The 19,966-nt window shown below is 51.9% G+C and overlaps 1 protein-coding gene across 1 annotated transcript in view; it reads right to left on the reverse strand.

The window, feature by feature from the left end:
• The window catches only part of LOC122930263 (putative helicase MOV-10), a 214,711-nt gene that overhangs the window by 171,850 nt on the left and 22,895 nt on the right, over positions 1-19,966 (reverse strand). The window lies entirely within an intron of this gene.

Consider the following 19,966-nt stretch of genomic DNA (forward strand, 5'->3'; position numbering starts at 1 on the left):
AGTCAGCAAGAGTGCAAGGGCCCGCCCCAAAAAGGGGGTGATGCCCAAGGTCGTAACTACGTCAGAGAAGTAGGGCATACCCTACTTCGCCCAGAAGGGCGCCATGCACATGGCCACACAGTATCCAGCAGGAACGCAGGAGGTCCACCTAGTGAAAGGGGGGTCATGCACAGGGCTATCCTAGCATTAAGTGAGTGTGCAACAATTCACCCAACACCGAAATTTCGTGAGAGTGCAACTACTCCACCAATGAAGGGGGAACATGAGCAAGTCCAGCACAGCACATACAAGGACAGCCTTGAATCCCGTGAGCGTGCAAAATTCCGCCCATGAAATGAGGGGTGGTCACGCACAAGGCCAGCACCGCATCCAATGGGAACACAAGCGTTCCACCCATGTTAGAAGGCCATGCTCAAGGCCAGCAATGTATCCGGTGAGAGTGTAGTATGCCGCCCAGAACACGAAGGGGGGGGGGCGCCATGCACATGACCAGCATCGCATTCAGGGAGAGTGCGAGCAGCCGGTGAAAATATGCGTATGTCACCTAAAGGAGGCATGCCCATGGCCGGCAGCGAATCCAGTGAGAGTGCGTACACCGCCCACGGAAGAGGGGTCATGCATATGGCCGGCAGTATGTATGCCGCCACCAGGGAAGGAGGCATGCCCAAGGCCGGCAGTGAATCCAATGAGAGTGCATCATACCGCCTATGGAAGGTGGTCATGCACATGGCTGGCAGTGAATCCAGTGAGAGTGCCGAATGCCGTCCACAGAAGGGAGTCATGCCTATGGAAGGCAGCGAATCCAGAGACAGTGCGGCGTTCCGCCTAAGGAAGGGGGTCGTGCACATGGCCAGCACCGAATCCGATGAGAGTGCAATATTCCGCCTAAGAAGGGGGTCATGCACATGATCGGCAACGAATCCAGTGAGAGTGTAGCATTCCGTCTATGGAAGGGGTCACACACATGGCCGGCAACGAATTGCCGTGTTCCACCTATGGAAGGCGGTCGTGCACATGGCCAGCACCGTATCCGGAGAAACTGCAGTAGGCCGCCAATGAAAGGGCGATCATGCACAAGGCCAACTCGCAGTTAAGGAGAGTGCAGTATCCCGCCAGGAGGGGGGTCCTGCACATGGCAGGCACTCTACAGAAAAGGCCGCATGCACTGACCAGCGCCGTAGCGCGGAGAGGGCAAAAAAACCGCCTAGAAGGGGAAATGACCCTGGTAGCGCCGCAGCCGGGGAGCGCGACACCATGCCACCTATGGAAGGGGGGCATGTATACAGGCAGCACTCTGAGATGAGGCTGCAGTGTCCTGCGCAGCCCACAAGTCATATTAATAAATAATTTAATTTATTTATTTATTTTTTTTATTTTATTTTTTATTTATTTATTATAACCCAGCCTCACTGAGGCAGAAAGCCACACAGGCCCATCGGAAGCCGGCCTGTACCCAAGGGGTTAACAGGGATCCGGCCTGGGGGCGGCACTGCGATCCTCTGGGGGCGGGGGAACCTCCAGGCGGGAAGATTCGCGCCCGGAGAAGTTCCAGCCCCCTCCAACAGAGGCCCGAATTTTGCGGCCTAGCAGGCCGTGAAGCCGGGGTCCAAATTTTTTGCGGCGCCCGGCTGACCGGGGCCGCACAGTATTTAAAGTACCGGCCGGGCCTACGGAGCGGCACATACCGGCCGCGGGTGCCCACCCCGCGGGCCGGAAGAGCTGGGGACCCAGATAGAGTGGGATCGCGGCCGCGAAGTGTCGCCCAGGAGGGGAACAACATTTTGCGGCGCCCGGCCGACCGGAATGTTCCGACGGTCGGCCGGGGGCTGTTGAGGCATAGCGCTCATTTGTAGGCCGCGGTGCCCACCCGCTGTCGGAAGCGATGACCCGGTAGCCATTTCACCCCTGGAGCGGCCCTTGGCCTAGAACAGCGCTCCATATGGCCGGCAGTCACAACCACCTTGCCCTTGGACCGGTGCCCGTGATGGGTCAGGGGCAGCAAGGCGCGGGCCCTCTGGCCCTGAAGCAGTGGCCGGTAAGAGGGAGGGGGACCCTGAGACCGGGTCTGTGAGGGTGGGAGGCCTGCATAACCCCTACGTCAGGGGCAGCTAGGTGCGAACCTCTGCAGCTCCCCAGGCATTCTTCTTGTCAGGGAGAAGGGTGCCAATGTCCTATGGAAGGGAGGAGAGGGAGCAGAATGTCGCCCTGGCAGCCAGGGGCCAGCCTAGGACTAGCAGGGACAAAAGGGTCCAGAGGCCCTGTCAGTATGGAGGTCAGGCACGCAGGAGACCGGGGGGGGGGGGGGGCGTAGGGCTGGAGAAGCCAATCTCTCACCACAGCCGTCTTCACCCTCGGTCCGTTCCAGCAGGGTCGCCCCTTCAGCTACTGGCACCGTAGTGGCAGGACGCTGGAAGAGGGACTTGGCGTGCGGGCGACCCTTGTGCTGGCGGGATGTAGGGGAGCTGGGCTGCCCTGATCCACCTTGCCTTCTGTGGGGGAGGCAGCAGTGCGGAAGACCGGCACTGGCGCAGCTCGACCCCGGGAGAAACAGAGAGGTCTAGTGCGTCTCTGTTGTCCCTGATGTTCTGGAACAAAAAGAAAAGAAAAAAGTAAAAATCAAAAATTAAAACAAGGAGAAAACAGCCCTGCAGAGCAGGGAGTGTCTTGCCTCCTTGGACACTAAGCTAAAAACTGACAGTCTCTCTCTCCAGGCTGAGGGTATAGCTGTGGAGGAGGGGCTAACAGTTCTTACTTAGTGTCACGCCTCCTAGGGAGATGAGCTATACCCAAGGTCTTCTGTGTCCCCAAGGTCTTCTGTGTCCCCCAAGGAAACTGGGCGAGAAATAAAAACTTCCATGAACTCACTATGCCCACCAGCGAATACTTTAGGGTGTCTACTTTCCGAAATGGGGTCATTTGTGGGGTGTTTCTACTGTCTGGGCATTGTAGAACCTCAGGAAACATCACAGATGCTCAGAAAGTCAGAGCTGCTTCAAATTGAGGAAATTCACATTTTTGTACCATAGTTTGTAAACGCTATAACTTTTACCCAAACCAATAAATATACACTTATTGCATTTTTTTTTTATCAAAGACATGTAGAACAATAAATTTAGAGAAAAATGTATATAGAAATGTAGTTTTATTTGAAAAATTTTACAACCGAAAGTGAAAAATTTAATTTTTTGGCAAACATTTCGGTAAATTTCGATTAATATAAAAAAAAGTGAAAATGTCAGCAGCAATCAAATACCACCAAATGAAAGCTCTATTAGTGAGAAGAAAAGGAGGTAAAATTCATTTGGATGGTAAGTTGTATGACCGAGCAATAAACCGTGAAAGTAGTGTAGTGCAGAATTGTAAAAAGTGGTCTGGTCATAAAGGGGGTTTAAGCTAGGGGAGCTGAGGTGGTTACAAAGGTCACTGAGAGGATCACAGAGGTTGAAGTCAGAAAGATCACTGCCCCCTGTTAAGAGGAACCTTGGTGGGATTATACATAATAAAAAGTGATTCTGCTGATGTCTAAAACTGGTGACCTAGAGAGCAGGTCACGGAGAAATAACCTGCGTCTAGTCGTGGTTCCAGAGAAGGCAGAAGTTACTGACCCATAGTGATGGAGGAACATCCCCTGGGACGGTTTGCGAATGCGGGTCCCATTCATTTTAATGGCAGGCGAACCTGAAAAACCTTCAGCTCATATTTGCAGCCAAGAAATAATTACTAGAAGTGCACAAATAGTCCCACAACATGGACAGTGACATACCAGATGTATTATTAAAATTTGCGATCTCCATTTATTATTTTTTTCAATACGAAATATCGGCAATATAATTTGCACGTACGCACATGAGCAAATGCACTATACCATCCTCAAATGTACTATAAAGAAAATATATTGGTATATAACACCCCGCTTCAATCATTTTTTTTGGGGGGCAACTGGTATATCACACCCGTAGAAATTATTTGTTCCAATAACGCTTGTCCCTCTATATACCTGCAGTATCGCAGCAGAACCGCACACAACTGCGGCACAATACAAATGCACTATAATATATCTAACATAGAAAGTATATTATAACATTGTATAAGGAAGGCAATCAATTAGAATATAAATAAAGATAAAACGTAACCTTTAATAATCTTACTATGAGGGTCCATTCACACTTCCGTAAGTGTTTTGCGAATCCGCAAAACACGGACACCGGCAATGTGCATTCCGCAATTTGTGGACCGCACATCGCCGGCACTATAATAGAAAATGCCTAATCTTGTCTGCAATTGTGGACAAAAATAAGATCTGTTCTATTTTTTTGCGGAAGTGCGGATGCGGACAGCACATTCCAGCCCCATTGAACATGAATGGGTCTGCACCCGTTCGGCAAAATTGCAGAACGGATGCGGACCCATTTTGCGGACGTGTGAATGGAAAAGATATCCCTCAAAATTAAAATAAATTAAATTATTAAAGTTAAAGGGGTTCTGCGCTTTGTTTTAACTCAATGGTGCCCAACTATTTTTCGTCTGAGGGCCGCACTAGACTTGGCATAAATTTCGCGGTCCGGAACCAGGTAGCTTTGCCAGAAAGAAATGCAAACGCTAGGAGGGGGCACGTGTGAGCATTACTACTGTGAAGAGGGCACATATCTGGCATAACTACTGTGAGGGGGCACATGTCAGGGTATAGCTACTGTGAGGAGGGCACATATCAGGGTATAACTACTGTGAGGAGGGCACATATCAGGGTATAACTACTGTGAGGAGGGCACATATCAGGGCATAACTAATGTGAAGAGGGCACATATCAGGGCATAACTACTGTGAGGGGGCACGAGTAAGCATAACTACTGTGAAGAGGGCACATATCTGGCATAACTACTGTGAGGGGGCACATATCTGGGCATAACTACTGTGAGGGGGCACATATCTGGGCATAACTACTGTGAGGGGGCACATATCAGGGCATAACTACTGTGAAGAGAGCACATATTTGGGCATAACTACTGTGAGGGGGCACATATCTGGGCATAACTACTGTGAGGGGGCACATATCTGGGCATAACTACTGTGAGGGGGCATGTGTGAGCATTAAGTCTGTGAAGAGGGCACATATCTTGGCATTATTACTGTGAGGGGGCATGTGATGTATACATGTGTGTAATGTATGTTGTGCAGTATGTGATGATCACACACTGCACTACATACATTACACACATGTATACATCACATACTGCGCTGTCACCTTCTTCTGCAGGTCTACCCTGATGTCTGGTCTTTAGGCTTCAGTCAGATCCTCCACCGCCATGCTTGCGCCGTGTGCCCGACACCACCAGGAGCTGGCCCCTCCTCCTTTCATCTCCCGCCGGCTTCTCCTACAGCAGGGCGCTCTATCTCTCCAGTGCCTGCCCAATCTTAACAATCAGGGGCGTAGCTAGAAATTACTGGACCCCATAATAAAAAAAATTATGGGCCCCCCCTCCCGGATCTCCCACCCCTACACATACCTATCAGACCTCCCACCCCTTCCAGAGCTCCCACCCAAACACCCCTCCAGGACCTCAACACCCCAACATCCCCACAGCCCTCCCTAGATCCCCCTTCAGTGTCGTCCACAGATATCCCCCCATTCAGTGTCGTCCAGAGATATTCCCCCTTCAGTGTCGTCCAGAGATATTCCCCCTTCAGTGTCGTCCACAGATATCTCCCCTTCAGTGTCGTCCACATATATCCCCCCCTTCAGTGTCGTCCACAGATATCTCCCCTTCAGTGTCGTCCACAGATATCCCCCCCTTCAGTGTCGTCCACAGATATCCCTCCCTTCAGTGTTGTCCACAGATATCCCCCCTTCAGTGTCGTCCACAGATATCCCTACCTTCAGTGCCATCCACAGATATCCCCCCTTCAGTGGCGTCCACAGATATCCCCCCCTTCAGTGCCGTCCACAGATATCCCCCCCTTCAGTGCCGTCCACAGATATCCCCCCCTTCAGTGCCGTCCACAGATATCCCCCCCTTCAGTGCCGTCCACAGATATCCCCCCCTTCAGTGCCGTCCACAGATATCCCCCCCTTCAGTGCCATCCACAGATATCCCTCCCTTCGGTGCCGTCCACAGATATCCCCCCTTCAGTGCTGTCCACAGATATCCCCCCTTCAGTGCCGTCCACAGATATTCCCCCCTTCAGTGCCGTCCACAGATATCCCCCCCTTCAGTGCCGTCCACAGATATCCCTCCCTTCAGTGCCGTCCACAGATATCCCCCCCTTCAGTGCCGTCCACAGATATCCCCCCCTTCAGTGCCGTCCACAGATATCCCCCCTCAGTGTCCTCCACAGATATCCCCCCTTCAGTGTCCTCCACAGATATCCCCCCTTCAGTGCCGTTCACAGATATCCCCCCTTCAGTGCCGTTCACAGATATCCCCCCCTTCAGTGCCGTCCACAGATATCCCCCCTCAGTGTCCTCCACAGATATCCCCCCTTCAGTGCCGTCCACAGATATCCCCCCCTTCAGTGCCGTCCACAGATATCCCCCCTTCAGTGCCGTCCACAGATATCCCTCCCTTCAGTGCCGTCCACAGATATCCCTCCCTTCAGTCCCGTCCACAGATATCCCCCCCTTCAGTGCCGTCCACAGATATCCCCCCCTTCAGTGCCGTCCACAGATATCCCCCCTCAGTGTCCTCCACAAATATCCCCCTTCAGTGCCGTCCACAGATATCCTCCCTTTCAGTGCTGTCCACAGATATCCCCCCCTTCAGTGCCGTCCACAGATATCCCCCCCTTCAGTGCCGTCCACAGATATCCCTCCCTTCAGTGCCGTCCACAGATATCCCCTCTTCAGTGCTGTCCACAGATATCCCCCCTTCAGTGCCGTCCACAGATATCCCCCCCTTCAGTGCCGTCCACAGATATCCCCCCCTTCAGTGCCGTCCAGATATCCCCCCCTTCAGTGCCGTCCACAGATATCCCCCCCCCTTCAGTGCCGTCCACAGATATCCCCCCTCAGTGTCCTCCACAGATATCCCCCCTTCAGTGCCATTCAGATATCCCCCCCTTCAGTGCCGTCCACAGATATCCCCCCTCAGTGTCCTCCACAGATATCCCCCCTTCAGTGCCGTCCACAGATATCCCCCCCTTCAGTGCCGTCCACAGATATCCCCCCTTCAGTGCCGTCCAGATATCCCTCCCTTCAGTGCCGTCCACAGATATCCCTCCCATCAGTGCCGTCCACAGATATCCCCCCCTTCAGTGCCGTCCACAGATATCCCCCCCTTCAGTGCCGTCCACAGATATCCCTCCCTTCAGTGCCGTCCACAGATATCCCCTCTTCAGTGCCGTCCACAGATATCCCCCCTTCAGTGCCGTCCAGATATCCCTCCCTTCAGTGCCGTCCACAGATATCCCTCCCATCAGTGCCGTCCACAGATATCCCCCCCTTCAGTGCCGTCCACAGATATCCCCCCCTTCAGTGCCGTCCACAGATATCCCTCCCATCAGTGCCGTCCACAGATATCCCCCCCCTCAGTGTCCTCCACAAATATCCCCCTTCAGTGCCGTCCACAGATATCCTCCCTTTTAGTGCTGTCCACAGATATCCCCCCCTTCAGTGCCGTCCACAGATATCCCCCCCTTCAGTGCCGTCCACAGATATCCCTCCCTTCAGTGCCGTCCACAGATATCCCCTCTTCAGTGCTGTCCACAGATATCCCCCCTTCAGTGCCGTCCACAGATATCCCCCCCTTCAGTGCCGTCCACAGATATCCCTCCCTTCAGTGCCGTCCACAGATATTCCCCCCTTCAGTGCCGTCCACAGATATCCCCCCCTTCAGTGCCGTCCACAGATATCCCCCCCTTCAGTGCCGTCCAGATATCCCCCCCTTCAGTGCCGTCCACAGATATCCCCCCTCAGTGTCCTCCACAAATATCCCCCTTCAGTGCCGTCCACAGATATCCCTCCCTTTTAGTGCTGTCCACAGATATCCCCCCCTTCAGTGCCGTCCACAGATATCCCCCCCTTCAGTGCCGTCCACAGATATCCCCCCCTTCAGTGCCGTCCACAGATATCCCCCCCTTCAGTGCCGTCCACAGATATCCCCCTTCAGTGCCGTCCACAGATATCCCTCCCTTCAGTGCCGTCCACAGATATCCCTCCCTTACAGTGCCGTCCACAGATATCCCCCCCTTCAGTGTCCGTCCACAGATATCCCCCCCTTCAGTGCCGTCCACAGATATCCCCCCCTTCAGTGCCGTCCACAGATATCCCCCTTCAGTGCCGTCCACAGATATCCCCCTTCAGTGCCTGTCCCACAGATATCCCCCTTAGTGCTGTCCACAGATATCCCCCCCTTCAGTGCCGTCCACAGATATCCCCCCTTCAGTGCCGTCCACAGATATCCCTCCCTTCAGTGCCGTCCACAGATATCCCCTCTTCAGTGCCGTCCACAGATATCCCCCCCCTTCAGTGCCGTCCACAGATATCCCCCCTTCAGTGCCGTCCACAGATATCCCCCCCTTCAGTGCCGTCCACAGATATCCCCCCCTTCAGTGCCGTCCACAGATATCCCCCCCTTCAGTGCCGTCCACAGATATCCCCCCCTTCAGTGCCGTCCACAGATATCCCCCCCTTCAGTGCCGTCCACAGATATCCCCCCTTCAGTGTCCGTCCACAGATATCCCCCCCTTCAGTGCCGTCACAGATATCCCCCCCTTCAGTGCCGTCCACAGATATCCCCCCTCAGTGTCCGTCCACAGATATCCCCCCCTTCAGTGCCGTCCACAGATATCCCCCCCTTCAGTGCCGTCCACAGATATCCCCCCTTCAGTGCCGTCCACAGATATCCCCCTTCAGTGCCGTCCACAGATACCCTCCCATCAGTGCCGTCCACAGATATCCCCCCCTTCAGTGCCGTCCACAGATATCCCCCCCTTCAGTGCCGTCCACAGATATCCCCCCTCAGTGTCCTCACAAGATATCCCCCTTCAGTGGTCCACAGATATCCCCTTCAGTGCTGTCCACAGATATCCCCCCCTTCAGTGCCGTCCACAGATATCCCCCCTCAGTGTCCTCCACAGATATCCCCCCTTCAGTGCCGTCCACAGATATCCCCCTTCAGTGCCGTCCACAGATATCCCCCCTCAGTGTCCTCCAGATATCCCCTTCAGTGCCGTCCACAGATATCCCCCCTTCAGTGCCGTCCACAGATATCCCCCCTTCAGTGCCGTCCACAGATATCCCCCTTCAGTGCCGTCCAGATATCCCTCCCTTCAGTGCCGTCCACAGATATCCCTCCCATCAGTGCCGTGCACAGATATCCCCCCCTTCAGTGCCGTCCACAGATATCCCCCCCTTCAGTGCCGTCCACAGATATCCCCCCTCAGTGTCCTCCACAAATATCCCCCTTCAGTGCCGTCCACAGATATCCTCCCCTTCAGTGCTGTCCACAGATATCCCCACCTTCAGTGCCATCCACAGATATCCCCCCCTTCAGTGCCGTCCACAGATATCCCTCCCTTCAGTGCCGTCCACAGATATCCCCCCCTTCAGTGCGGTCCACAGATATCCCCCCTTCAGTGCCGTCCACAGATATCCCCCCCTTCAGTGCCGTCCACAGATATCCCCCCTTCAGTGTCGTCCACAGATATCCCCCCCTTCAGTGCCGTCCACAGATATCCCCCCTCAGTGTCCTCCACAGATATCCCCCCTTCAGTGTCCTCCACAGATATCCCCCCTTCAGTGCCGTTCACAGATATCCCCCCTTCAGTGCCGTTCACAGATATCCCCCCCTTCAGTGCCGTTCACAGATATCCCCCCCTTCAGTGCCGTCCACAGATATCCCCCCTCAGTGTCCTCCACAGATATCCCCCCTTCAGTGCCGTTCACAGATATCCCCCCTTCAGTGCCATCCACAGATATCCCCCCTTCAGTGCCGTCCACAGATATCCCTCCCTTCAGTGCCGTCCACAGATATCCCTCCCTTCAGTCCCGTCCACAGATATCCCCCCCTTCAGTGCCGTCCACAGATATCCCCCCCTTCAGTGCCGTCCACAGATATCCCCCCTCAGTGTCCTCCACAAATATCCCCCTTCAGTGCCGTCCACAGATATCCTCCCTTTTAGTGCTGTCCACAGATATTCCCCCCTTCAGTGCCGTCCACAGATATCCCCCCCTTCAGTGCCGTCCACAGATATCCCTCCCTTCAGTGCCGTCCACAGATATCCCCTCTTCAGTGCCGTCCACAGATATCCCCCCTTCAGTGCCGTCCACAGATATCCCCCCCTTCAGTGCCGTCCACAGATATCCCTCCCTTCAGTGCCGTCCACAGATATTCCCCCCTTCAGTGCCGTCCACAGATATCCCCCCCTTCAGTGCCGTCCACAGATATCCCCCCCTTCAGTGCCGTCCAGATATCCCCCCCTTCAGTGCCGTCCACAGATATCCCCCCTCAGTGTCCTCCACAAATATCCCCCTTCAGTGCCGTCCACAGATATCCTCCCTTTTAGTGCTGTCCACAGATATCCCCCCCTTCAGTGCCGTCCACAGATATCCCCCCCTTCAGTGCCGTCCACAGATATCCCTCCCTTCAGTGCCGTCCACAGATATCCCCTCTTCAGTGCTGTCCACAGATATCCCCCCTTCAGTGCCGTCCACAGATATCCCCCCCTTCAGTGCCGTCCACAGATATCCCCCCCTTCAGTGCCGTCCACAGATATCCCCCCCTTCAGTGCCGTCCACAGATATCCCCCCCTTCAGTGCCGTCCACAGATATCCCTCCCTTCAGTGCCGTCCACAGATATCCCCTCTTCAGTGCTGTCCACAGATATCCCCCCTTCAGTGCCGTCCACAGATATCCCCCCCCTTCAGTGCCGTCCACAGATATCCCCCCTCAGTGTCCTCCACAGATATCCCCCCTTCAGTGCCGTCCACAGATATCCCCCCCTTCAGTGCCGTCCACAGATATCCCCCCTTCAGTGCCGTCCAGATATCCCTCCCTTCAGTGCCGTCCACAGATATCCCTCCCATCAGTGCCGTCCACAGATATCCCCCCCTTCAGTGCCGTCCACAGATATCCCCCCCTTCAGTGCCGTCCACAGATATCCCCCCTCAGTGTCCTCCACAAATATCCCCCTTCAGTGCCGTCCACAGATATCCTCCCCTTCAGTGCTGTCCACAGATATCCCCCCCTTCAGTGCCATCCACAGATATCCCCCCCTTCAGTGCCGTCCACAGATATCCCTCCCATCAGTGCCGTCCACAGATATCCCCCTTCAGTGCTGTCCACAGATATCCCCCCTTCAGTGCCGTCCACAGATATCACCCCCTTCAGTGCCGTCCACAGATATCCCTCCCTTCAGTGCCGTCCACAGATATCCCCCCCTTCAGTGCCGTCCACAGATATTCCCCCCTTCAGTGCCGTCCACAGATATCCCCCCCTTCAGTGCCGTCCACAGATATCCCCCCCTTCAGTGCCGTCCAGATATCCCCCCCTTCAGTGCCGTCCACAGATATCCCCCCCCTTCAGTGCCGTCCACAGATATCCCCCCTCAGTGTCCTCCACAGATATCCCCCCTTCAGTGCCGTTCACAGATATCCCCCCCTTCAGTGCCGTCCACAGATATCCCCCCTCAGTGTCCTCCACAGATATCCCCCCTTCAGTGCCGTCCACAGATATCCCCCCCTTCAGTGCCGTCCACAGATATCCCTCCCTTCAGTGCCGTCCACAGATATCCCTCCCTTCAGTGCCGTCCACAGATACCCCCCCCCTTCAGTGCCGTCCACAGATATCCCCCCCGTCAGTGCCGTCCACAGATATCCCCCCTCAGTGTCCTCCACAAATATCCCCCCTTCAGTGCCGTTCACAGATATCCCCCCTTCAGTGCCGTCCACAGATATCCCCCCTTCAGTGCCGTCCACAGATATCTCCCCCACCCAGAGCCACTTCCTAGATAATTTATTCACTGCACTTGGCTCTGTGAAATTGAAGAGAAGCGCTGTAATCTCACACAGGCGCACTGGCAGAGGCCAGGAAGACGGTGCATGCACACTTCGATGCCTCTACCAGTGCGCCTGTGCGAGATTGCGGCTCTTCTCTTCAATTTCACAGAGGCAAGTGCAGTGAATAAATTATCTAGGAAGCGGCGCTGGGCGAGGATATTGCAGGCACAGGCAGCATTGCTTTGCTGCCTGTGCCGTTCGCAGCGCGTCCTGCGCTAGTGCGCTGATAAAGTCTGGTCACTGCGCGGTCCCTTGTTCTACCCGCCCAGCTCCTCTTGATTGATGCCACGGTCCACCCCATCGTTGATGAAATCCCGCGCCTGAATGAGTGAATGATGCGCTCCTGATGCCAGATTCCCCACTGCGCCTGCGCCAACTACGTCACAGTGAGGAAGCTGGCCTCAGGAGAGCGGCCTTCACTCACTGCGCCGAAGACAAAAGTGAACGGCGCAGGCTCGGGATTTCATCAACGATGCGGTGGACTGTGGCATCAATCAAGAGGAGCTGGGCGAGCAGAACAGGGGACCTGGGCGGGATAAAGCGTGAGTAGACGGAGCCTCTAGCTGCTGATTTTACGCCCACATAGCACCTAGAGGCTCATTAGCATATAATAAAAGTGCTTTTTTTTACAAAAACGGCTGCAAGGACAAATGTTAGAAACATACTGTTATGTAGTGCTGACATTAGCGCATTGCTAATGTCAGTCAGCTACATAACAGTATTTTTAGTGGTAGAAGCCCTTTAAAAGCGAGAGATCATCCTGAGCTTCTAATTAATGGGAATAAAATCGCTATATATCCAGATTTTTCTGCCGAGGTTCAGCGAAAAAAAGTCAAATTCCAAAATGTGAACCGTCGTCTCCAGAACCTACAAATTCCCTACTCTATGCTGTATCCGGCCAAGCTGCAAGTGGTTTCACAGGAAGAAGTCTGCATTTTCTAAACTCCATTGGACGCGGCACAATGGGTGGACGCCAATGAACCTACGCTCAAAGCCTCGGCGAATATTGGATGAACATTCCTTATACAAGGTTGCATGCTGGAGTGGCTGAAGCGGCCGTTAGGGAGGCAGGTCATAGTCACAGGTGTTCTTCTCTCAGGCAGTAGGCGGGGTTAGTGGGTACGGCTCGCCGGCCGTATTTGTGTGGTTACGGTCACAGGTCAGGTTCTTGTTATGAGGGGACTTTTTTTGGAGTGGTTTATAAAGAAAAAAAAAGAAAAAAAAGAGGGAAGAGGAAAGTGAAATAAACAGTAAATTATTTAAGTTACATTGTCTCCTTCAATTCTACTCACTGGTCGTTTGCTCACCCTCCTCTTACCGTTGTTTGCGATTTCATCCCGCTGCGGTGTGTAATCTGGTGTTGACGGCAAAATTGGTTGCATCTAGGTTCCAGCATTTTTCTCAAGTTACTTCCAGAATCTTGGTTTACCTACCAGGTAGTAGGGGTACACGTCGGGGGGGGGGGGGGAGGAGAGAGGTTGCAAGTGTCGTTCATGTCTCATTCGCTATCTGTTGTATCGTGTTGTGTTGTCTCTACAGCTGATACAGTATGTTGCGAGCTTCGGATATCGTTGAGGCTTCCGTGGATGAGGATGTTGTGGGAATGTCTGAAGGGGGCAGTATTCCGTCCCTTCGTGCATGGACTATCCCTAGGCTTATTTCAGAACTGACAAAGTGGGGTATTCCTTTCCTGGCTTCCACCAGGAAGGCTGAGTTGTACTGGCTGTTGAAAGGTTCAGTGGCTCCGTGTCAAGATGACGTCTCCATGGCCACGGTGCAAACGTCACTCAACCAGTTACATGTCATGTTGAATAGCCTAACGGCGTCTGTTACTAGTATTCAAGCGAGGTTGGAGACGGTTGAGTCTCGCACTTTGGTCGTTCCTGTGTCTCCTCCGGACTTACCTTTTCTCAGATGGGCGTCCCTGTGTCCCACAAGAAAGTTGAGGGACCATCCACAACCATTACTTTCCAAGGCATAGTGTTAGATTCGGAGAACATGTTAGCCAGGTTGCCATCAGACAAGTTAGTTAGGATCAGGAAAGGCTGATTTACAGTCGTTACTGGGCATGTTAAATTTTGCAATGAGGATCATTCCACAAGGCAGGTAATTCATTTCCTGTTTGTTGGCCCTTCTTGCTTCTGCTCCGAACCAAGACAGCCTGGTACGCCTGGGTAGTCATGCCTTTTCTGACCTACACATGTGGGACCACTTCCTCAGCCAGTGGAATGGGGTGTCCTTGGTCCTTGTTTATTCCCAAATTGTCTAGCTTGTCTCCAGTTGTCTTCTCGGACGCGGCTGCTGGCACAGGTTTTGCTGCTATTTTTGGCACCCACTGGGTCGCAGGTGAGTGGCCAGTTGAGGTTAGACAGATCCCGGGTTTACTGCAGACCTCAGCACTCTTCGAGCTGTACCGCATAGTGGTGGCCACCTTTATCTGGGGCAGCCACTGGACAAATCTCACTGTGTTATTGGTAACAGACAACGCCGCAGTGGTAGATATTATAACCAGTGGTTTGTCTAAGTCTTCACATGTCATGTGTCTCATGAGGTGTCTAGTTCAACTCTCGTTGCAACATCATTTCTGTATTACTAATACGCATGTATCAGGTTCTCAAAATGTGGCAGCTGACGCCTTGTCGAGGGCTAATTTCCCCCTTTTTTCGCAGGTCATGCCAGAGGCGGATGTTACGGGTGCTGCTGTCCCTCCCCACGAGTTGCTAATTCTGGTTTGACTAGTCACCTGGCCACAGCCCATACCTTATTAGCCAAATCACTTTATCCAAACACGGCTAGGGCTTACCGCACCGGGTGGGCCGCATATTGCAAGTTCCTGGAGAAATGCCCTCAAGGGGAGTCCAGCTTCATTGAGTACATTCTTGCTTTTATAGGTTACTGCCACTCGGGGCTTAAGCTGTCACACAACACAATGAAATCCTACCTGTCAGGGGTGCAGCATTTCCTTTCCGTTAGCCATCCAGAACGGGGTTCGTTGTTTTCTGTTCACGCAGTCAAGACAACGCTGAGGGGATTAAGCAGATGTGGTCCAGGAGGCCAGATACGCAGACAAGCCGTTACTGGTAGGTTATTCTGTAACCTGTATGACGTTCTGGATAAGAATCCTTTCGGGGTTTTGCCCAGCTTGGTGCATAAAACAGCTATTTATTTAGCCGTTTACGGTTTCTTGAGGCCTGGTGAGTTTACTTGTCCCCCCAATAGCAGTAAGTTTGTCACAGTTAGACAACTGGTCCCACATCTTGAGGGTTTCACGTTATTACTGAAGACATCCACGACCTTTCAGACGGGTCCGCCGGTCCCAGTGTCCTACTTCCCCAAGTCCCACCAGTGTTCCCCCCGTCAGGGTCCTTCAGCAGTTGCAGGCAGCCTTGGTAGGTCACAGGCCAGATAGTCCACTGTTGCCTTTTGGGTTGTCGCCACTTAGTACTCATCAGTTTGTGTCCCACATACGCTCCTTAGTTGGGAGTCTGGACGGCGACCCCGCCTCGATTTCAGGTCATTCATTTTGTATAGGAGCAGCGTCCGCGGCCTCCAAAAATCAGTTGTCAGCGCATGTTATCCAGAAGTTGGGCCGCTGGCGCTCCTCCTGCTTTAGTCGCTACATCCCTCATCCCAAAGCCAAGATGTCATTGGCTTTCCAAAGTTTGGTCTTGTGATTATGTTGTAATAAATTACTCTTGCTACTCTGTATGCCTTTTTACCCTCTTTCTGGTGTCCCTGCTACGTTGCCGTTGCAGCACAACTCTAACCGCTTAGGTGTAAGGTAGTTTCAGGTGGGGTAGGGTGCATTCTCACGGTAGCTACGACCACAAGTGCAAAGGCCGATTCATTGGCCTGCATTTGTGGGAGGGGCACCGCTGCCTTTATGTTCGGCCGGCGTCCCTCCCACCTTGCACGTCGTTCTGCATTTTTCCATCCCACCCGCCCTTTTCTCTTGTTACTCATGGAGGGGATGCCCTCTTTCTGGTGTTCCTGCTATGTCGCGGTTGCGGCACAACTCTAACCGCTTAGGTGTAAGGTAGTTTCAGGTGGGGTAGGGTGCATTCTCACGGTAGCCACGACCACAACTAAATATTAGTTAAGTGATTCAAAGGAAAGCTAAATCTTCAAACATTTTTCAGTTTATATAGTGAATGTTTTAGTTTGTAAAGCAGAATACAAACACTGCTGTTTTATTTTTAACAGTCTAATATTCACTTTTCTTCACTTTTTTTCAGAGGAACAACACAAATCTGATATATTTTTCTTCATGGTTTGATTTGGAATAGAATGTGTAGTGTTCCCAATTCATTTGTGTGTATGAAAATAAAAGCTATTAGGGTACTTTCACACTAGCGTTTTTCTTTTCCGGCATTGAGTTCCGTCCTAGGGGCTCAATACCGGAAAAGAACTGATCAGTTTTATCCTAATGCATTCTGAATGGCGAGCAAGCCGTTCAGGATGCATCAGGATGTCTTCAGTCTTTTTGCCTTTTCAGGACGAAGTTAATATCGCAGCATGAGAGATGTATCCGGCGTTTCAATGCATTTGTCAGACGGATCAGGATCCTGATCCGTCTCACAAATGCCATCATTTTGCATACGTTTTGACGGATCCGGCAAGCAGTTCCGACAACGGAACTGCCTGCCGGAATCTTCTGCCGTAAGTGTGAAAGTACCGTTAGAAGGATTTTGAGCTTTATTCCCTTTTGTTAAACAAACTGCTATCATTTTGAACACAACTGTATATATATTTCTATTGTTAGTATTGTGATTAGAACTGTATACTGAACCAGTTATGTATGTTTACTTACAGTTCCACCAATCCAAATTGCAAACTGCAAACCACTCATACCAGATCATAAGCAATTGTATAGAGCAAACTGCAAACCAAGTTGAGCAAGTAGAACTATTGGTTAACCTCAGATACACCTCTCAGAGAGATCATAAAGTGCTAAAATAACTTAAAGTGAGAGTACAGATACTGAAGAGAGAAATATATCCACCATTTTTTGTTGAATGACAAGATTGAACAGTTGAACCACCATCTTATGCATACCACCATTTTGTGATATCTTTTCAACACGTATTTTGTACATGGACTATCTGCTGCGGAGGCGGCAATGGTATATATGAAGAAAAGTTGAAGGTAATAAAGAAGTTATTTCAAGCATTTGGTGTGCTCTTTAAACCTACTGTTTCCATAGAATGGCGCTAGAGGAATTACAGAGTAATAGACAGTCTGGTTAGACTAAAAGTCAGAGATATCAAAATTCTTCTAATGCCACAGCGCAAAAGGCACTTCATAGTGCTGTGCCTGGCACAAGGTGAATGCCCAGGAAAGGGCTACTATGTGACGACCATGTGAAGGGTGAGCACCTTTCTAGGGCCTTCTGTGTCTGATCGTCCAAAATAATATTTAAGGGGGGCGAAGCCAGCAAGCCATGGTGTAGGTCGACTTCACCAGAGCTCCGCACAGCTAGCCCAGCTTTTAAAGATTTAAGCAGCGGACACGGACTTTAGAATGGGGAAAACTCTCAGGGACAAGGAGGGTGCCTCAAGGGCCACTCCGAAGACAAAAAAGACCCAAGGGGATCTGAACAAATTCCTCAACAGGCGATCCACATTGCACCCTGATGGAGGCAAGATGGCGCGGGAGGCGCGAAACTTCTCAGAACGGGAGGGAGCCGACTCGGAAGCCGACAGCTCTGACGCTGAAGTTTACAGCAGAGGTGAGCCGGACTCCCTGCCCTTAACTAGAAGCTTCCTCCAGCAATCGCTAACGCAGGCACTTAGCCCTGTTATGAAGGAGTTGTCAGACATTAAAGCCGAATTTCAGCAGCTCGGCCACAGGGTAGAAAGCCTGGAAGAAAGCCAGGACCTGTTAGTTCAGCGAGAAGCGGGAGTTCACAACCACTTGACAAATATGTCGAAAATGATTAATACAGCTTTCCTGAACCTGGAAGACCAGGAAAACAGAGGGCGGAGGAAAAATGTACGCCTGAGGGGCATACCTGAAGCGGTTTCAGCTGAAGATCTGGCCGGTGCGGTACGTTCCCTTGTTTGCCTCCCTCGTGGGTGAAGAACAGGCTGCCACCATTGTCATAGAGAGGGCACATAGAGCTCTTAGGCCCAAGCCGGCGGCGGGCGAGCCACCCAGAGACGTTGTTTGTGCCCTAATGAACTTTTTAGATACTGCAGCTGTCCTGAGAGCGGCTCGGGAGAAAGGTGACCCCTCTTTGGATGGTCACAAAGTGCAATTATTTCAAGACCTGGCGGCGAGCACTCTAGCCAAGCGCAGGAACTTGCGCCCTTTAACCGCGCTTCTGAGAGAGAGGAAACTACCGGTACGGTGGCTGTTCCCTTTTGGCCTCAGCACCACCATAGGAGGGAAGCAATACACAGTCAGACTCCCGGAGGACTTGCTGCCTGTTTGGGAGGCGCTGGGATCAGAAGCTCTGGACATTCAGTCATGGCTCCCTTGTAGCCCGACGTTAGATCTTCCGAACTTACCGCAGGCGGAGGAATGGCGCCTGGCGCAAAAGAAGAAATCTCCGAAGAAAAGGATCCCTTAGCCTGGCTCCATTCGACTTGTGATCCCTGATTTCGCCTATGACGGGAATTCTCAGCGAACATTTTGTTCCAGCCCTATAGGATCCAGGTTCTATGTTGACCGTCTAAATGACCCTCCATAGCCCCTACTGTCTGCTTCTCCAATCCACTTCCCCTAATCTATGTCTGCTTCACTTTAATCTTTCCTAATGTCTCCCTCATACCTTTACTCCCCCTTATATTGCCATCTCTTCTTGTCTCATTTTAGGCTCTATTAATAGGCCGTCGCAGATACTGCGGTGTCTGTGGTGTGGTCGCTTATGGCTGATAGCCAGCAGGGCTCTTTTCCCCTGTCTCTGTTTGCTCCTATGGCATAGACACTGAGTGATACTCTAATGTGATTGGTATTATACCGTGTCCCTATTTTGTTGAATACGTATACATGCCTACTAACTTTTTCTTCCTTGGGCTTAGTGTGTGAGGCCTGGCTTAGGGTGTTTACACACTAATTCCCCCTAGTCGGGGTTTATAACCCCTCAGGCTGTTATTACATCCTTAATAACTGCCTCCATTACATATGTTTTGTTTTTGTGAGTTTTGTTTTATTTGTTGCCCTGTGTCGCCCTCTTCTGGTCATTGGCAGCTACTGCTCAGGTTAACTTTTGTGTGTAATGACTGACCTAAAGATATTATCTTTCAATGTGAATGGTATGAACACCCCACAGAAAAGGAGCCAGGTCTATCATTTGCTCAGGAAGGAAGGAGCAGACCTAGTCTTCCTGCAAGAGACCCATTTCAGGCACTTACATATCCCAAAAACAGTTAATAAGCATTTTGTAGTATGGCACCATGCCTCCTATTCTTCGGCTGCCAGAGGTGTCTCTATAGCCCTAGGTCAGAAGGTCCCTTTCTCTTTTGAGGCCAAACTAGCCGATCCTGATGGTCGCTTTCTATTTTTAAAGGGTAAAATAGTTAACGCTAAGTACACTTTTGTGAATTTGTATGCTCCAAATAGTGGACAGATCACTTGGTTGCTACGCACCCTGGAGATTCTGAAAACGTTTAGGGAGGGATACCTTATCATAGGGAGGAGATCTCAACCTCACACTTGATCCTCTGATAGACTCGACCTCCACGGGTCGTGCTACCTCAAGAAGACAGTTAAGGAGACTGCTCATTGCTCTCAGGGACTTGGGGGTCTCGGATGTCTGGCGCCTCCTCCACCCTGAGGAAAAAGACTACACCTTCCATTCACGGGCGCATAATTCGTACCAGCGCTTGGACTATATTTTTGTTGCAAACCATCTACTGTCTTCAATTTCTGAGGCGAAGATAGGGAATATAGTCATTTCTGACCATGCGCCTGTGAGTGTGGAGGTGAGGATTTTCGCCCTACCTCCGAGATCCTGGGTCTGGAGGTTGAATG

Source organism: Bufo gargarizans, chromosome 3, assembly GCF_014858855.1.
Source record: "Bufo gargarizans isolate SCDJY-AF-19 chromosome 3, ASM1485885v1, whole genome shotgun sequence".
Taxonomy (NCBI): domain Eukaryota; kingdom Metazoa; phylum Chordata; class Amphibia; order Anura; family Bufonidae; genus Bufo; species Bufo gargarizans.